This window comes from Octopus sinensis, linkage group LG6, assembly GCF_006345805.1.
Source record: "Octopus sinensis linkage group LG6, ASM634580v1, whole genome shotgun sequence".
Lineage (NCBI taxonomy): Eukaryota > Metazoa > Mollusca > Cephalopoda > Octopoda > Octopodidae > Octopus > Octopus sinensis.
Window position 1 is genome coordinate 30884656 of NC_043002.1, and position 22500 is coordinate 30907155.

Sequence of the window (22500 nt, forward strand, 5' to 3'; positions counted from 1 at the left end):
CGAAATGCGGCTAGGCATTTCGCCTTGCATGCTAACGTTTCTGCCAGCTCGCCGCCTTAACGGCAGGCGAAATACCGCTAAGCATTTCGTCCGGCGTGCTAACGTTTCTGCCAGTTCGCTGAGAGGGCTCTTGCTGAATACCGCTTATGCATAGAAGACTTGTAGTACGATACTGATTTCCTGATATGAGCAATGCATGTGTTTTTCTTTCTCTGTTAAAAGGGATAACGTTGGCATGACCTCACTAGAGAGTGCGCACGAGGTATACGTTTATAGAGACAATGCTGGGTTTGGTTGGATACATCATGTCTAAAAAAAAAAAAAGAAATGACTGGAACATCAAGGTCTCAAAGCAGTTTACTGAAGGTGTGACCGATGAGAACTGGTCTGGAATTAAAGAAACAACACAGCAACATAAGCATCCACGTCTATTTTATTGCATTATTTTTGAATATCATTGTCTATAGACTTGACAGAATTGGTAAAATATTTGACTATTAGACCTCTCGACATCAGTTCATATACTATAGGCGTAATATTTTTATTCAGAGTTTATTTCTGTCCTTTTATCTGTCACTGTTATCTACGTTTGATGAGAGGTGTAATAAATAATTGCCATGAAACACTGCTGAGATATTATTTATGTTAATGGTTAGTTCCCGAGGAAGAGGGCTGAGACTTCGGCATTCCCAGCCCCACCCAAACGTGTGAAATTGACGTGATTGATGCTTCACTTGAACAGGTGCAAGGTGACGGATGTTGTGACGGGGGTAAATAGGGGTAAGGAGAGAATACTTGAGGACCGATGTTTTGGGAAGGAAGCACGTATAAGGATAGAAAAAATATTAAAAAAACAGAAGGGCAGTGGTATGGATCTATGTGAAGGTGCTTCAAATCCGGCCAGCTCCTAGAAGTAGAGGTCACTTGTAGTAACAGTAAAGAGCATAAATTATATTTAAAACTAAGCAACCAAACTTATGAGACAGGAGGATATTTTTAAGAGATCTGGACAGTTTTAGTGAGGATCAAATATCAGTGAGAATATACACCATTTCTTTAATATAAAAACTGGAAATGCCATCAGCCGGCAACACTATAGGTTCATTAGAAATGTCTCCTTGAGATGAATGTCTGCATTAAGTATGATATACAGATTGCTATTTTTAACTCATATTACTTGTGCGCTGAACACGCATGTCTTTTCAGCTTGACAGCTATTTGAGACATCAGTAATTATTCAATTATTGTTTTTGTATAAGAGAAATACTGCATTTTCTGACTTTCAACAGTATGTTCTGTTTAAGTATGATATATATATCTATATGTTTTACCGAACCAGTAAGTTATGGGGGACGTAAACGCACCAACATCGGTTGTTAAGCGATGGTGGGAGGACAAGCACAGACACACAGACACAAATATATATACATATGTACGTATACGACGGGCTTCTTTTGTCTATCAAATCCACTCACAAGGCTTTGGCTGGCTATAGTGGAAGAAGTGGGACTGAACCCGGAACCAAGTGGTCGGGAAGCAAGGTTCTTGACACAGCCACGCCTTCGCATATATATATATATATACACACACACACACACACACACATATATATATATATATATATATATATATATATATATATATATATATATATGGCAAATAAGAAAACGGATATAAAATCGACAGGCATCAGTCGGTATACATTCCATTATGTCTATTTATTCAAATATATTGGATGAATACCTACACATGTATGAGTGGTACAGATTAGCGACTGGAAAAAGCTGGTAGGTCTTGATTTAAACATCGAACAACTTATTTTGTATACATACAATAAAGAAAAAGGTACCCGCAAACGTTCGGAGATGAAACAAATCAAAGCGAAGGGTCGATATATACCTCACTATTTTCTAAAGCTTAGGCTCATACAGTCCTGGACAAAGTATCCGTCAAGCTTAGAATTGGAAGTGGCCATGACTTTTTAACTTCCCAGTTTTCTTGACACAGCTTAATTATATGATTGAATTATAAAAGGAACTAAGACAATTAAAGAACTAAATTGTACAAAATTGCATTTAGCATATTTAAACAAATACACACCTAAAGCTAGATCTATTTGATATTCATTAATCCATTTAAGATTCTTAAAATATACGTTTCCGTACCATATGTACAGTAATATGTTCATAAGATGATAATAAAACAAAGTGAAGTAAAGAACATGATTTTATTTAACAGATACAGATACAAATTAATACGTTTGTAGAGCAGAGTATGCTTAATCATTATCAATCCACTATTTAAAACTCACCGTATGCAAATTACTTCTCATCATGATCTGTTTATTCGATACAGGGTATTGCACAGTATTTACGGACTTCTCGGAATACAGGGACATCACTGTAGTTCCTACAATTGATAATTGTATTTTATCTTAGTCATTTCAGTATTAGATGTAATTTATTCCGTCCGTATGTAACGAAACTAGGACCTATTGTTGCAAAATAGCGGCAGATAAAAGTCAATCGTTAAGACAGACTGTCACGTGTTGTATGTAATTTCTAAAGTCAAATGATCTATCTCATTTTGTTAAATGTTAGAGGCTTTACTTCTCGGTACAGATGTCAGTAGACAAACGTGTTTGTTTTCGTTAATATTCAGTCTCTTTTCATGTGAAGCCACACAAGCATTTCATCTGCTTAGCCCAATGACCATAAATTATTTTCTCAATTTCATTATCTTCCCCGTTTCCCTATGACCACATAAACACCCTCACGCACACTAACACACTCACAGACATGCTCTTTCGCACGCATGCACGCACAACATACAGAAAACAAAGAAAAACACCCACATAAGTTTAAACTTATATCTACTTACGTGTAGATATACGTATACGTATATATTTCTGTATTTTCTATGAATGCCTTCTTCCATTGTGTGTGTGTGTGTAAAGGGTTTTGAGTGTGTGTGTCGCTGGTGTAATTCTGTTTAATATACCTGTTACAAAGGGAGCTATGACTGAAGACAAATTGATTGTGATTTTAATTCGTTGTAAATAAAAGAAAGCTACATATTACCGCTGACGGTAATCACAGATATTTCCACAAAGCATACAATATACTACATTTTGTCTTTCTTATATTTATAAATGTGTGCCCTCACCTTTCAATACATTTCTTTACAAATCCTTTGTCATCCTGGAACAATGCCACAAATTTCGGGAGGTGGGTAAATCGATTAAATCAAGCCCAATGCTCAACTGAAAATGCTTCCTGCTTGGAGCTCCTAGGACATAAACATCCGATAGCGACACCACAGTTGAACTTTACTCTGTTACACTGTTACTTTTTTCAGTCATTTGACTGCGGCCATGCTGGAGCACCGCCTTTAGTCGAGCAAATCTACTCCAGGACTTATTCTTTGTAAGACTTATTCTATCGGTCTATTTTGCCGAACTGCTGAGTTACGGGGATGTAAATACACCAGCATCGGTTGTCAAGCAATGTTGGGGGACAAACACACAAACATATACATACACATACGCACACACACACACATACGACGGGCTTCACTCACAAGGTTTTGGTCAGCCAAGGCTATAGTAGAAGACACTTGCCCAAGGTGCCACGCAGTGGGACTGAACCCAGAACCATGTGGTTGGTAAGCAAGCTACTTACCACATAGCCACTCCTGCGCCTATGTCAACGATTTATAAAATTTCAATATCTTTTCATGCACTGATGTCGCAAATTGCTGCAGACTATTTAAAAGATATTCCATGTTCTAACATCCACGTTAAGTTGGACACAAATGCTGCCTTTTTGTATTAATACTGCTTCTGTAGTTCGACGTCGACTTTGCCATTCATCCTTTTGCGGTCGATGAAATAAAAAACCAGTTACACACTGGGGGTTGATGTAATCGACTTAATCTCTTTATCTCTTTTTGTTTGTTCCCTCTATGTTTAACCCCCTGTGGGCAATAAAGAAATAAATATTACAATCTTCAATTTAGTTCTTCGTTTGCATCATCAGTAAAATAGTTGTTATTTATGTAAATAATATATTTTGGTGATGCATTTAGTTTGTACCATGCCCACTCCAAGGATCTCTACAATTATTTTCTTTTCTTTAGCTTTTTCGGACATCTTTGAAGTTGTGAATTTTATGTTACAATAATTCCTATATATTTTATTTACTTATTTACTCCACAATAACAAACCTACACGTACACGGGCACACACACGCGCGCGCAGACATACACTCATGTGCACGCCCACCCCCTTAATTAAAATAATTACTGTGCTCCAAAAAATCGTCATGTAATCGATGTCGCTTAAATTGCAAACACAAACAACACCGATAAAAACTAAAGTTAACAATGGAAGAAGGAGCGAGAGAGGAGAGAGTGATGGGCGTAATCGAAGATTCGGTGCGGGATTTCTTTCTCTGGCTGTATACATAGCTACGGGAGTGTGTGTGCATGTGGATGTGCTGTTGTTGGCGATGGTGCGTGTGTATGTGTGTGAGTGCTTCAATCTGCGTATGTTATGTATATGTGTAGGAGTTTGTACCCCTGGTATGTGCGTATGTGAGCGAGTACTTTTGCATTTGCGATTCTGTTAGTAACACTGTATCGTACCAATACTAATTTAGTTTCACCAAGACACACACACACACACACACAAACACACACACTGTATGACACTCACACATAAGTACAAACATACAGCGCACACACGAACTATCCTAGGAAGACAGTCTCATCAACACACACACACACATGCACACACGCATACACACGCACGCACATACACGCACGCATTGACACAGACACAGACACAGACACACACACACACACACACACACACACAGTCTAACAAAAACTCACGGTCTATTCAACGTGCGTGCACTGCGGAAATAAGTTACAAAAGACAAAACTTCGTCTGACCTGTTTCTCTATGTGTATGTGTTATTGTGTGCACGTTTCTGACTGTTATTGCGTGTCTATGTATGTACGTACCGGTTTATATCTCTATGCAATTATGTCTGTGTTAATTTGCCTGTTTGTAATCTATGTATGCCCTCAAATCATGCCTTACTGCCTAAACAGGAGTTGTACATTAAGGAAACTAGCCCCCCTAATATATATCTCTGTGTGTGTCTGTTTGGGTGTGTTTTAGCATGTATGGCTATATATATTTATATCCAAAATTTCGATCGAATCCCCAACGAGTTTATATGGGAACTCCTAAGGACAGAGTAAACTTCATACAATCATTGGCCAGAAAAGTAGCTTGCGGCCTACCTGGCATTTGGATAATTTACTATTTCCGTGATTCCGCTAGCTATGAAACATATGTAGCCTGGATTTTATTTTCTCCATTCCCTAAATTTCGAATGTTTATAAACATATAACACAACCCCCGTCGTTAAGCTAATTAACTTTTTTTAGCTTATCTTACTCTGCGCCAATAAAACGCTATTGTTCCTGAAAGTTGATTTTATATCTATGGATTGCTTGAAGGTCGCTAATTTCCTACACCTTGATCCTTACACTTTAGATTTTACCTTTACATTACTCTCTCTCTCTCTCTCTCTCTCTCTCTCTCTCTCTCTCTCTCTCTTATATACATATATTTCTAGACGGACTTTCGTCATAGATCTATTCAAACAAATCTCCGTCATACACTCTACGGTGGTAGAACACATGAAGGCTTTAATCACAAGTGTGCACAGAGACAAAGTGGTTACATAAGGAACGTATTCCTTCATTGGAACTTTAGGTCAAGACTGACTTCGATTTAAACATCACATAAAAGAAAAAAGAGCCATACCTCTCTGGAGGTATGTATGTACGTATGTATATATATATATATATATATATACACACACACACGTATATATATATATATATATATATATATATAATATATATATATATATATATAATATATATATATATATATATATATATATATATTATATATATATATATATATATATATATATATATATATATATGTATATATATATATTTCTGTTACTTATTTTAGTCATTTGATTGCGGCCATGCAGAGCCGTAGTCGCAAAATTTGACCTCAGAACTTATTATTTGTAAGCCTCGCATTTATTCTATCGATGTATTTTGCCGAACCCCTACGTTACGAGGAGGTAAACACACCAACATCAGTTGTCAAGCGATGGTTGGGAGACAAACACAAACAGAAATACTTATAAATATAAATATAAATATAAATATATATACATATATATCTAATATATAAATCCCGTTCTGTCTGTCTATTTTTGTGCGCTTGTAACTCGAGTATTGTTCATCCGATCGCGCTGAAATTTCAACCATGGATACATGAGAGAGCGGAGGCTTTCCGTAATCTAAAAAGATTTTCAAAATTGTCAGTTTCAAAGTAAGAATTGCTATTTTTGCAATCTGGTTGTCCTGTTTCTTCCGCAATCCTCTTCATTAACCGGCGTTCTAAACAATTCATTTCTACGTTTTCACATTTAAATAACAGATATATGTATATACAGCTTGCTTTTTGTAAATTGAGTCTCAATTTGATTTAAATATTAGACCACGAACAACTGTATTCATTTCTGCGTTTTCACACGTTTGTAAGCGGCTAAAAAAATCGATATCACTCTAACTTTAATTAACTGTAATCAAACACGTGCATTCGCAGTCAAGGTGTTCTTACGGCTGTTTAACGTGCAATAAACCAGCTGACATGAAACTAGGAAAATGCAGTTATTTTAAGTTTTTTTGTGGGGGAGTTTACATCTAAAACCTTGCCTAACTTTTCTCATCCAACTTTAAAAAATAAGCGGCATTGTCCAATTTTTGTGATAAAATTGATTTGCAGACAACATGCTTATATTATTTTATTGCACATTATGTTATTTCACCCCCGAGTTTCAACTTGTTTTGTGTCAGTTTTTGAGAGAAGAGAGACTTCCTTAAGCATTTTTGCGCCTTTATTGAGTTGCAGTTTCTCTTTGCCTGTCCATCGGGTGATTAAAACTTCCATTTATATTTTTATTCGAAACTAATGTTACTTATCCCGCAGTTCTTACCACTACGCCAGTGAAAATTGAAATAAAGTACGTAAAGCAACATTCCTCAAATGCAATATCCAAAGAACTGTTTATTGCATAAATATCACGTCTAATATTCACTTTGGAGATAAAACAGCGTTCAGTCTGAGGTATAGGTTTCAACATGAGATATGTACTATGGAAGAGTATATTGTGCATATCCTAATGTGAAAGTGTTTGAGTGCAAAAAGTTTAAGGTTAATTATGATGTCCGATTCTATTGGAAGTTGTATATATTGTGGGCTGAACAGCTTTCCTTCATTTTATTGGCCTCATGACAATTTTGAAAAGGTTCACTGTGTTAAGATTTATCATCAATCAATTTTCCTTATTTAGAAGAAACAGACAACAATGTTAACGTCTCAAAAGTAACATCCCATACAATCACCAAACATCTCCACAACTTAACACCGTCCAAGTTAACCCTCTTCACCAATACAAACCGTCCAATGGACGGGGGGGGGGGTTGCTAGTATGCATACATACATACATATATGTATATGAGTATATATATATATATATATATATATATATATATATATAAACGACGGGTTTCTTTCAGTTTCCCTCTAACAAATCCACTTCGGTTGGCCCGAAGCTATAGTAGAAGACACTTGCCCAAGGTGCCACGCAATGGGATTGAACCCGGAAGTATGTGGTTGGGAAGCAATTTTCTTACAAATGTGTGTGTTTGTGTGTGTGTGTGTGTATGTATGTATTAGGTTATTATATATATATATTATATATATATATATATATAATATATATATATATATAAACGACGGGTTTCTTTCAGTTTCCCTCTAACAAATCCACTTCGGTTGGCCCGAAGCTATAGTAGAAGACACTTGCCCAAGGTGCCACGCAATGGGATTGAACCCGGAAGTATGTGGTTGGGAAGCAATTTTCTTACAAATGTGTGTGTTTGTGTGTGTGTGTGTATGTATGTATTAGGTTATTATATATATATATATATATATAATATATATATATATATATATCATATTGTTTAATATTATATCATATTTTTTATATGCCTTTCTACTTATGCATACATATATACATACATACAAACACACGAATATGGGGCCTAAAACAACCTTTGAGGTAACGTATTAGTACAATTAGTTACGCACTCACATACATGCACTTGTATAAATATATATACATGCACACACACACATATATATATGTGTAGGTGTGTTTGCGTGCGCGCGTGCGTGTTAATGCTTGTGTGTATGTGTGTGTATATTTAGGCATGCATGTATGTATGTATTTCTGTATGTATGCATGCATGTATGTATGTATATACACCAGCATATGACTACAAAGAAAAAGAGAAAGAAATAGAAAGAAAGAAGGAGAGGCAGGAAGAGAAAAAGACAGGATAATTGGATATATAGACAAATACACTGTGTTATATAGATATATAGAGAAATTAGCAGACATATAGACATAGACAGAAGTAGTTGCAGATAAGCAGACATACATACAGCTATGCGTGTAGAAAACATTTAGATGAATAGAAAGATGGATAAACCAAACTTTAGAGTTAGATAGGTATTTAGATAGATGCACTGACAGACAGAGAGATAGATCGCCAGAGACACTGAAAAAAACATAAATACACACCCACACATACTCACACACACGCACACATAACGCGTGTCCTCAAACAAACACACATACACTAACACGTGCATACACACACAATCACACACACACATACACACAAATACACACATATATAACCAGTGACAGAGAACGCGGAGGTGGACGGAGAGATAAAGCGAACAACAGAAATCGGCATTTCTTTGTTTGCACGAATAATTTAGCTTCAATCCATCCGATTTGGAAAACAAAACGCTTCTCTGACTCTCTTAATTCCTCGATGATTATCGTAGCCCAATAAATATATGGTATGACTTTCGCACAAGCACCATTCTTGATAGTTTTAAATCCCTCATTCCTGGTTTTATTGCAATCAATGTCAGCTCTCATCATTCATTTTCGTATTCTTCATATTCTTGCTTTCTTGCACTATTCTTCATTTCTTCCTTTTCTTGTTCACCATTTCTTCCTCTTTTCTCTTTTCTTTTTTTTTCCATCTTTTACTTTCATTTCGTTCACTGCCTTTCATTATTTTTTTTCTATTTTCGTTATGTTCGTTTGTTTATTTTTATGGACGATCTAGTGCGATAAATTATATTTTAATTGTACCACGTGACCTATATCCTTCGGATTATGTTGGTTAAAGCTTAGAGGCCTCTAATGGTGGTTATTATCAGTTAAGACAGGGGCTATAAAAGCCATATCGATAGAATGGCGAACAGTTAAAAGTGCGGATTAGGTCATGAAATAATTAGGATAGATTGAAAATTGGCGAGCTACACAGAAGACTATTACTTTGGTCTGTAGGGATTTTTTGTGACTGACACAACAGCGTATTGCCTACACCATATAACCCAACTGATTTCAGTGCTGTCTTGTAAGTGGTTTAGTTCGGTTAAACGAAATTAAGTCCCCTACTTGCTCGGATGATAGACGATATTTTACTTGAGGACTAATATCGTTACGTTACATTTTATTGCCAGCATGTTAAATTATAGCACCAAGGTTAAAGAATATTTTAAAAGCGTATTATATCTCTGTAAATTTCCTCCGAAATAACAGAATATTTTTTCTAGCAGTTATGAAAATCCCTGCATGTAATTCGTTTTATATGAATGGAATTTGTGACATTATTTCACCTTATTTACATTTATGCATTTTTTTCATTGATATTTACTAATATAACCAGCACACACCAAAAGCCAATCTTTGCGTCCGAATTATGTGGAAATACTGACAGGATATTTAGATAGATTAGTATTGTGACTCGCCGTAATGATACTTTCTGTTTTTCGAAGAAACACATTAACCAGACGTTTAGTTAAGTGAAAACTGAACAGAAATGCTAAGTTTATTTATCAATAGATTACATATATAAAAGTGTGGCAGAAAAACTGCCCGACTTCAAAGATTAATAAAAAAAGAAACACATGAAGCTGCATGAAAAGCCTTTGTATTTCTATGAAGTTCATTAAATGCCATTTTTTTTCTGTTTCAGGTAGCAACCACTATGTCATGGATTGGAAAACATCATGTATTTGTTGTTGAAGAATTTGTTAAGAACGGAGAATCCGTTGTAACGCCGCAACGTTCCTTCCGAAGACACTTTGCGCTTCGTCGTCATGATTTTTTACCTGATGGAAAAACAATTCGTTGTTAGGCTTCCAACTTTAGACAAACATATTAGATTTAAACAGGAAAAGTTCTGATCGTCCTAGGACAGCTATATGGCCTGAAAATGCCGTAGCTGTGGTAGCTTCAATACAACAGTCTCCCAGATATTCCGCAAGAAAATACGCATCTGCCTTATACAAGTCGGATCGAAGTGTTCGCAGAATCTTACAAATGTCCCTCCACATGAATCCCTACAGGATAATGGTCGAACAGGAATTCAGCGAAAGAGATTATGAAACCTGCGCAACTTTGTGTCAAGACATTCTCCAGACCATCCTCCCAACAGCTGTTCTGATTTGCAGTGATAAAGCGCACTTCCATTTCTCGGGGATGGTTAATAAACAAAACTTTCGATGTTGGTCAGACAAAAACCCTCGTGAACTCAACTCTATAGTGCGAAGGTTGCTATCTGGTTGCCACCCCCCTCCGATTTCGGCGTTATTTTTTCGAAGAGGAAGGTGTTACAGTAGCTGTTATTGTGAACTGGTCGAAATGTTTCTCCGTCCAAAATTCGACCAGTTACTCGCTGATCATGGTCCGGATGATATATGGTTCCAACAAGATGGTGCCACATCGCATACTTCTCGACGTTCACTCGGAGTCCTCCGTGACATGTTTCCGGGTCATCTTGTTTCTCTGTGAGGTGATCTTGGATGCCCTCCCCGTTCCCATGTGAGTTTTTACTATGGGGGGGGGGGGCACCTCGAATCACAAGTGCATCAACATCGGCCAGAAACTGCAGAAGATTTAAAGGTCGCAATAACTCAGGAAATCAATGCGATTCCACGGGACATGGTTCAAAGTCCTATGGTGAACTTTCGAAAGAGACATCAAAACTGCAACGACACTGGCGGTCACCACTTAGGTGACAAAAAGTTTTATAACCACTTGAATCACAATGGAATTTAATTCACTTTATAGACATATAAATTATTTTCTTGTACCTTCATGTACTTGTTTTTTTTATTAACCTTTAAAATAATGGAAACCTTTCTGCCACATCCTGTATAATATCTTCTACTTTTCCAGACTTTGATTCTCCTTTACATAAGTTACATTAATTAAAATATTTTAATTGGTCTAATAAGCTTGTCTTGTTTTGGTTTTGTTTTCCTCTTCCTTTAACTTATACACACACACACATAGATGTATATATTATGTATGTATATATATATATATATATATATATATATATATATATATATATATATATATATATATATATATATATATATATATATATATATATATATATATAAATATATTATCTTCATTGTGTTTCAGCCAGAGGCTGAGACCACGCTAGTGCACTGTGTTTACTGCATCCGGGGATTTTTCCAGTATTGCTTCTGATGAAGTAGGGTGTTTGAAATTGCCGCTTGCCGCTCTTCTTTGTGCCTCCTGTCGCAATGTGGGTTCATCCGGATTTGTAGATAAAAAAACTGTCTAGATGTGTTTTGAAGACTTCCATGTCTACACCTGGCAGATCCCTGATGTTCTGTGGTAGGACGTTGAAAAGTTATGGTCTCTTGAATCCCAAGCTATTACAATACTGGGTTCGTATCCTCGATGGAGAAGATGGGATCTTTGGTACTGTGCAATGACGTCCAGTTCGGTTTTTTTTTTAGATTTCGATTCCAAAATTTGGAGCTAAAACCCTCCATTATTTTCCGTATGTATAGTACTGCATATCTCTCACGTCTCCTCTCCAGTAAGTAGATTCCCAGTTTCTTCAACCTCTACCAGTAAGTAACCCATGTATTTTACTGAGTCTATCTTGTCTATCTTCTTTGCGTGGTGCCGTTGACTCGCTTCTAGTTCGGCAATTAATTTTACACTCTGTTGGGACCACTGTTAAGAGCAATAGCCCAGAGGACTGAGGACAAAGGTTCTCCATAGCAGAAGCATTGTGTCTCTGCTCCTGGACCTGAAGGATGTTAGGACCCAACGTGCCACCCGCCTGCATAGTGTTGCCATCTGAGCAATATGCACATGGAAATTTGCGCCGTTGCTCATGTGGATTGCCAGATCACGTAAGTCTGGGATTAAATTGCCTGCTGGTCTCGTGTACTTCAGCTGTAGTTTGTTTCTGGGCTGATAGCGGAGTGATTGAAGTTTTGCGCCATTGAACTGCATATTATACTCATCAACCCATTTATACATTGCGTTCAGGTTATTCTGCAGTCTTAGGATGTCTGTAGGATCTTTGATCGCCTGTGATACTTTTGTATCATCGGTGTAGCTGGTAAGTGTGACTGAATTTGTGGCTGAGGGCATGTCCGAGAGAACAACCACAAACAGTAGTGGGTCCAGCATTGTTCTCTGGAGGATTGGTGTCACTTCAGAGAAGGCACCATTTGCTGTGAGAGACTGACTTCTGCCCTTCAGGAAATCATGCAGTCACTCTCCCAGTCTACCAGCGATACCGAGGTCACGAAATTTTGACATATCATCCCATGATCGACTTCCTTCAAAGGCCTTGGCAAAGTCGAGATATATCACATCTACATTTGAATGGTTGAGCTGTTGTTTTAGTATCCAGTCGAAGTGCTGTAGTAAATGTGTTAGGCAGCTCCTTCCAGTACGGAAACCATTTTGCGTGTCTGTAAGCAAATAAATATCCTCTAGGAACGTGATCAGTCTTTTTCTGACAATACGTCCCATGATCTTGTTGATACGCGAGTTCAGGAAGATAGGCCTGTAGCATATTACATCAGTTTTGCTTCCACCTTTCAGGACAGGGCAGATTATTCCTTCTTTTAACGTTTGAGGAGAGGTGCCGCATTCAAGAGAACTATGGAAAATCATTTGCAAGAGCTTTCTTGTATGTTTGTATGAGAATTGCTGAGAGTCCATCTGGGTCTGTTGCAGAGTTTGGGCTTAGCTCATCAACGGCTGACAATACAACCTCTTTGGTAATGTCAGTGTAATTGATGTAATATATGGACGTTTGTATAAGTATGTATGCAGGAGTGGCTGTGTGGTAAGTAGCTTGCTTACCAACCACATGGTTCCGGGTTCAGTCACACTGCGTGGAACCTTGGGTAAGTGTCTTCTACTATAGCCTCGGGCCGACCAAAGCCTTGTGAGAGGATTTGGCAGACGGAAGCTAAAAGAAGCCGTTCGTATATATATTTGTGTATATATATATATATATATATATATATATATATAAAGGAAATGAAGAAAATGCTGACAAAATAATTTAAGTAATTTAAGTAATTTAATTAGGTGAAAGTTCTTTTTACCGGTTGCGCATTTGTTATGCTTATCAAAATATGTTTTTTAAAGAGAGATTAGAGTTCCTTTTCTGATAGATGTTTTCCTCTTATCTGAGGATAAGACGAAAAAATCTATCAGAAAAGGAACTCTAATCTCTCTTTAAAAAATATATTTTGATAAGCATAACAAATGCGCAACCGGTAAAAAGAACTTTCACCTAATTAAATTACTTAAATTACTTAAATTATTTGTCAGCATTTTTCTTTATTTCCTTTTTATATATCACAACTCGTGTTCCACATCTCCTTTTTTAAATATATATATATATATGTATGTATGTATGGGTATATGTGTTAGTGTGTGTTTGTGTGTCTGTGTTTGTCCCTCCAACATCGCTTGACAACCGGTGCTGGTGTGTTTCCCTCCCCGTAACTTAGTGGTTCGGCAAAAGAGAACGATAGAATAAGTACTAAGCTTCCTATGAATAAGTCCTGGGGTCGATTTGCTCTAGTAAGGGCGGTACTCCAGCATGGCCTGCGTCAAATGACTGAAACAAGTAAAAGAGTATATGTATATATATATATATATATATATATATATAAAGGAAATGAAGAAAATGCTGACAAAATAATTTAAGTAATTTAAGTAATTTAATTAGGTGAAAGTTCTTTTTACCGGTTGCGCATTTGTTATGCTTATCAAAATATGTTTTTTAAAGAGAGATTAGAGTTCCTTTTCTGATAGATGTTTTCCTCTTATCTGAGGATAAGACGAAAAAATCTATCAGAAAAGGAACTCTAATCTCTCTTTAAAAAATATATTTTGATAAGCATAACAAATGCGCAACCGGTAAAAAGAACTTTCACCTAATTAAATTACTTAAATTACTTAAATTATTTGTCAGCATTTTTCTTTATTTCCTTTTTATATATCACAACTCGTGTTCCACATCTCCTTTTTTAAATATATATATATATATGTATGTATGTATGGGTATATGTGTTAGTGTGTGTTTGTGTGTCTGTGTTTGTCCCTCCAACATCGCTTGACAACCGGTGCTGGTGTGTTTCCCTCCCCGTAACTTAGTGGTTCGGCAAAAGAGAACGATAGAATAAGTACTAAGCTTCCTATGAATAAGTCCTGGGGTCGATTTGCTCTAGTAAGGGCGGTACTCCAGCATGGCCTGCGTCAAATGACTGAAACAAGTAAAAGAGTATATGTATATGTATATATATATATATATATATATAAAGGAAATGAAGAAAATGCTGACAAAATAATTTAAGTAATTTAAGTAATTTAATTAGGTGAAAGTTCTTTTTACCGGTTGCGCATTTGTTATGCTTATCAAAATATGTTTTTTAAAGAGAGATTAGAGTTCCTTTTCTGATAGATGTTTTCCTCTTATCTGAGGATAAGACGAAAAAATCTATCAGAAAAGGAACTCTAATCTCTCTTTAAAAAATATATTTTGATAAGCATAACAAATGCGCAACCGGTAAAAAGAACTTTCACCTAATTAAATTACTTAAATTACTTAAATTATTTTGTCAGCATTTTTCTTCATTTCCTTTTTATATATCACAACTCGTGTTCCACATCTCCTTTTTTAAATATATATATATATATGTATGTATGGGTATATGTGTTAGTGTGTGTTTGTGTGTCTGTGTTTGTCCCTCCAACATCGCTTGACAACCGGTGCTGGTGTGTTTCCCTCCCCGTAACTTAGTGGTTCGGCAAAAGAGAACGATAGAATAAGTACTAAGCTTCCTATGAATAAGTCCTGGGGTCGATTTGCTCTAGTAAGGGCGGTACTCCAGCATGGCCTGCGTCAAATGACTGAAACAAGTAAAAGAGTATATGTATATGTATATATATATATATATATATATATATATTATATATATATATATATATATATATATATATAGAGAGAGAGAGAGAGAGAGATGTATGCATGTATTATATACATACGTACATATGTATATGAGTAAGTTCATAGTTACGGACATACATACGTACATATGTATGGACATACATGCATAATACATAAAAAACTTGCATACATACATGTTTACATACACACACACACATAAAGATTCCAAAATGCATTTTAAAAATGAAAGATAAATTAAATGCATATTGAAACAGCGATTGGCAGTCAAATTCAGACGACGCATCCATTCTTTCGTAGATACCTCATTAGCCGTCTGTCACTTTGATAAAACATTACAGCGACGTATCATCTATTTTCATTCTTCCAGTAAGAAAAAAAAAAGGACAACCAAACCTTTTGGCACATTTCAATAATAGGTATTTTACATTTTAACACACTAACTTGCATATATTTTTTTGATGGTGCAACATGTCTTGGTACAAAGAATACAATAACTGCTAATGTTAGCAGAAGTAGTAGTAGTAGTAGTAGTAGCAGCAGTAGTAGTAGTTTTGGCAGTGGTGGTGGTGGTGGGGGGGGGGTAGATTTGCTAGTGGCACATTTACATTTTTTTGTTCATTTTGTTGCTTTACTGTAGCTTTTTTTGGTTAATTTTGCTTTATCTTTATTCTATTAAAACTGTGATAGCTTTTTTTCCGTATTTTGGGTCATCGACCGTTTGTTCCTTTGTCCGTTCGCTTGTTGTTTGTCTACATATGTATGTATGTATGTATGTATGTATGTATGTATGTATGTATGTATGGATGGATGGATGGATGGATGTATGGATGGATGGATGGATGGATGGATGGATGAACGGATGGCTGGATGGATGTGTGTTTGTGTCTGTGTATGTGTATGTGTATATTAATACGTGTGTTCATGTAGTGGTATTTATGTGTTGCTATTATCATGATAGCGTGGGACTACAAAATTTAGGACGCTGACTTATTTTGCTATTGCGACACCGTACATATTCCTTTTGGGTGTTGTTGTTGCTGTTTTTGTTGGTGGTGATGCTGGTGTTAATGGTGATGGTGGTGTTGTCGCTGATGGTGGTGGTGGTTGTGGTGGTGGTGCTTGGGTATCTGTTTCTTATAGGTGTGCTTGTTGGGGGCAGATAAAATAGGTAGAAAGTCAACCCACAACAAGCGATATCTGTCAAACGGTAACAACGTTACCAATCGCCAACACAACAACAATAACAAGGCTATTAACTACAACAACAACAACAATAACAACTAAAACATGCATTAATGAATTTCACTGAAATAAACCAGTGAAATACTTGCGTACGTCGCTATTGTCAAGCAGGTTGGTGTGTTAGAAAAATTTTAAATAAAAATGAAATATAGAAAAGGAAAATAAAAAAATCGAAATAAATGTAAAAAAATAGAAAATGAAAATTGAAAATAAAAATAGTAAAATAAAAAGATAAATATAATCATTTTTAAAGATAATATAAAAATTAGACGTCTTAGGTGGCCTCCATCTCAATGCCAAAGGTGTGTTATGTAGGGGATGCCTAAACATTACAGCAATCAACATGTTAGCACGGTTTCTTCTTCTTCTTCTTCTTCTTCTTCTTCTTCTTCTTCATTGGTGTTCTCAAGCGTTTGTTCTACCTTTGTCAGTAAATTTTCTTTCAAAACCAGTAAAGACGATAACATGGCTGGCTGGCTGGCTGTTAGTGTTGGTGATATTGTTGTGGTTAATAGCTAATAGTTAATGGTATTGAATTTTGGTTTGTTGCTGCTAATGGTACTGCTATTGTGCCTACTGTTTTTCGTATGTAATGATGTTTCGGTTGTCGTTGCTGTCGTCGACCTCGTCGGTGCTTTTGTTGCTTCTGTTGTGCTAATACTGTTGATTAAACGGTGAATTTAAACATTTTTACTTTGTTTAACAATAGTTTGATGTTTGCACTGATACAGCAGCAGCAGTAGTGATAGTAATAGTACTATTATTATTAGTAATAATGATAGTAGTAGTGCTAATAACTATTGTGTTAGCTGTAACAAGTGATGGTGTCGGTGTTGGTTATGATACTGGGGATATTGTCGGCTGCATTGTTCTCGTTGTTTGGTGGTGTCAATATAAAAGGTGTCAAAATAATATAGGTTTCAAATTTTGGCACAAGGCCAGCAATTTAAACTGGTGCTTATTTTATCAACCCCTAAAGAATGAACGGCAAACTTGGCCTCAGCAGAATTGAACTCAAAACTTAAAGACGCTAAACATTTTTCCCGGCGTGCTAACGATTCTGCTAGCTTGCCTACGTTAGGTTTCATAATGATATTGGCTTCAAATTTTGATACCAGGCCAGTAATTTTGGGGAATGGGGCTAAATCGATTATATCGACTCCAGTGCTCCACTGGTACTTATTTTATCGACTCCGAAAGGATGAAAGGCAAAGTCGACCACGGCTGATTTTGATCTCAGGACGTAGCAAAGTTCGAAATACCTATTTCTTTACTACACACAAGGGGCTAAACACAGAGGAGACAAACAAGGACAGACACACGGATTAAGTCGATTATATCGATCCCAATGCGTAACTGGTACTTAATTTATCGACCCCGAAAGGATGAAAGGCAAAATCGACCTCGGCAGAATTTGAACTCAGAACGTAGCGGCAGACGAAATACCGCTAAGCATTTTACCTGGCGTGTTAACGATTCTGTTTGCTTGCCTACCTTAGGTGTCATAATAATATTAATAACACAAAAAAAAACAGCAGTAATATAGAGGCGTTTTAGTGATGTGACAATGTGTTCTTTCTGCTGTGTAGACATTGTTCTGCCATCTTCAGAGACATTCCATCCATGACCAACATGTCACTTTTCCTATACATCTTACCTTCTTGCGTAAGAAAGTAAGCGGTGTTTGAAAGACTAAGCTTATATTTCTAGGCGGGTGGCTTTATTGTTATTGCTGCTAATCCCCACATCAAACTGGATTCAGCTCTTGCTTATCAATGACAGTCGTGCCGTGACCGTCCCATCATTTCTATTGTATCATTTATTGTGTTGTCTAATGGTCTTTCACGTTTTTCCTGAGGGATTAGAGAGACTGGAGAGAGATTTTGTCGCCTTTAATTTTTTATAATCCCCAACTAGACATGTTCAAGGACGGATGGGGCTACAATAATTTTAATTTTACATAGAACTACCACTTTTTATGCACGGCAGCTACATACGTAGTTCTAAAGAAATTACTTGGTAGAATGGGACTTGAGCAGAGATTTGGTTGCTACTCTTCCTAATGTGCTGCAGCACGAAGCACTGTTCTTCTCTTATTCTAACTCCAACACTTCGATTATTCCGTCGTTTAAACCTTACTTGCAAGAAATGATGATGATGATTATGATGATGATATTCATGATAAAATTATAATAGTTTGATGACAGGCAATTTTGAATTCGGCGGAACTCAGAACCTAAACACACACCATAATTTGTCTCGCTTTCGGCCCACAAATCTCTTGCTAGACACCACTCCTTTTGTTATACCCTCAAGGGTGTTTTATAGTATATATATTGTTATATCTCCTCCGTTTTTACATTGTACGAGTCATTACTTGTCGTTATGAAATATCTGTACTGTGCCATTTAGCCTGTGATATAATTGATACTATTTTCGTCAGTTCTATAAAATATGCAATAACATATTATCAAATATTACGTGTGTGTGTGTGTGTGTGTGTTTGTGCGAGTGTATGTGTGCGCGCGCGAATGTGTGTGTGTGTACACATGGATGAGATACCGTTCCGTTGTAGGGTTACTCATTCTTGGCAACTGATTGGACAAGAATAACATGACATGTAATGTTTTGCTCAAGAACACAGCACATCACCCAATCCAGGATTCTTAACCACAATCTAACACCATTAGTGCAACACCCTAACCAGTAAGCCACGCACCTCCACACACACGCACAAACACACACACACACAGACAGAGTTGCATTTGCCACAGTATTTGTGAAAAGGTAGGGTGTCCTGTCTTACAGTAACAGTTTTATCTGTGCTTTTTCACTGGGCACACTCATGATATCATGCACATATCACCTATGAATAAATATGGCTATTAAGTAGGTTTCGTCTCGTGAAACAGCTGTTGAGATAAGACATTATATATCGTATATTCTATAAATATATATTTTTGCCCCTTACTTGCACATTGTTCTTCTTGAAAATATATCTCAAACCTACTCTTACTTTTCTATTTCTTTCTGTCTCTGTCTGTCTTTCTCTCTCCCCCCTCTCTCTCTCTCTCTCTCTCTCTCTATATATATATATATATATATATATATATACACATACACACTCACACAATCACCCTTAGTTTCTAAATTTTTCGCTAATGAAGAAACTCAACTGACTGGTGTTAAGGCTACATAGTGAATAAGTGAATTCCTTACTTGATAGATACATTCGCTGATATTTCCCCGTATTAAAGACTTCCATAACCAGTAAGCGTTTTAGAATTATTATTGCAAGTCGGAGAATTGCAGAGTGTGACTGAAGATAGCTTCTTGTTGTTAATGATAAAGTTGTTTTATGGCTGTATGTGGCTGATCAAGTAAAGAGATTTTCTGGCTAAAGCATATTTTCCTACACTATATATTGAGTTCTATAGCAAGTAATATTTGTCCTTAATGTATATTTTAATATAGGGTACATTTCCATTATGATATATGCATAAATTCCTGTGTATATGTATATACAATTACACACAAGAGGAAAGTCATGCCCAAACTATATAGAATATCTAACACACACGCGCAGGCATTCAAAAAGACACAAATGCATGCACATATATACAAATATATAAAGTAATTATAGATAGAAACTATCAAGTTTATACAACATTAGGGATACAATAAAAATATATTCAGCTTCAGAAATTCTGAGCTAAAATAATCATTTTATATTGCGTATATAAACACAATCACAAACTCACGTATGCTCATACATATGTACATGTACATACACACATACACACGCCAACACGTACACAAGCTGATGCGGAAAAACACAGAACTGAAAGCATATGATATACAGACATATGTACTGATGCAAACTAAACGTCATGCACAACAAAGTACGCCAAAAAAAAGTTTATATATATATATGGTATCGATAAGAACGAATATTGCACATATAAGCATTCATAAGTCTATGATTATATGACAAACATGTATGTGCACAAGGATGAAAAAATATTTAGTCGGCAAGAAGGAAATAGTATGTTTGATCGTGTATATTATATCATATCACACGTATGCATACATACATGCATTATTACATACATATATACATATATGTATGTATGTGTATATATATATATATATATATATATTGATATAAATGTATACATACATATATATATATATATACATATCTATATGCGCATATGTATATATATATATATATATATATAAATGTGTGTGTGTGTGTAGATATATATGTATATGTATATATATTTTATGTTCTTTTATGCGTGTGAGTGTCTGTTTTGTGTATATATATTTGGATGTGTTGTGCACAGATAAATGTACTTGCATATTTATTTCGATATATATAGATATATGTATATATATATATATACACCAAAGCATTACATGCACAACAACACACGCACTGACGTAAGAATATATCATCACCAAACAACAACAACAACAACAACAATAGCAAGAGCAACAACAACAACCACCACCACTACGACGACGACGACGATAACATCAGTCACATCAACATCAATGACATCCATAACAACAACATTAATAACAATCACAATAACAACAACATGAGAGGTAACGACATCTCCTGCAAAAACATCTATCTGTAATAGTCATGCGCGTCAAATCTCACACAAATTGAATCCAATTCTATTTTCATTTTCTATCATATATTCTGGTTATTTAAAATTTTTATCATTTCGGTATTTATAACAAGATGGAAGCTAGGATTTGGTGCGTTTAGGTATTTATTTATCACATTTATTATATTTCTTTATATATATTATATTTCTTTATATATATTATATTTATATATATATATATATATATGTTTTTTTTTTTGCTGTGTTTTTAAAATTTCGTTTTGAAATATATAATTCAAGCAATTCTCATGCGTTCAAATTCGATCGTTTCCAAAAAGGCTTTTTTTTCCTTTAAAATTCTTTATTTCTGTTTTTAGATTGTCATATTTCTTTTCTTAAACAAGAACAAGAATATCGACAAGAACAAACACGACAAGATACTACTACTACTACTACTACTACTACTACTAATACTAATAATAATAATAATAATAATAATAATAATAATAATAATAATAATAACAACAACAATAATAATAATAATAATAATAATAATAAATAATAAAACCTCATTTTCTTTTTGTTTCTTAAACATTCTCTAGAACAACTCTATGTACAAACCAAATATATGGCACCATAGGCATAACACCAACATGAACTTCCAACTTGTTGTCTCTTGAGGTCTCTGGGTGAGACTTGGAGCCAACTTGTACAAATGTAAAACAAAAGTCAAACATATAATAATAATAATAATAATAATAATAATAATAATAATAATAATAATAATAATAATAATAATAATAATAATAAAATAAAACCTCATTTTCTTTTTGTTTCTTAAACATTCTCTAGAACAACACTATGTACAAAACCATATATATGACACCCTAGGCATAACACCAACATGAACATCCAACTTGTTGTCTCTTGAGGTCTCTGGGTGAGACTTGGAGCCAACTTGTACAAATGTAAAACAAAAGTCAAACATATAATAATAATATAATAATAATAATAATAATAATAATAACATTAATAATAATAATGATAATAATACTAATAATATTAATAATAATAATAATAATAATAATAATAATAATAATAATAATAATAA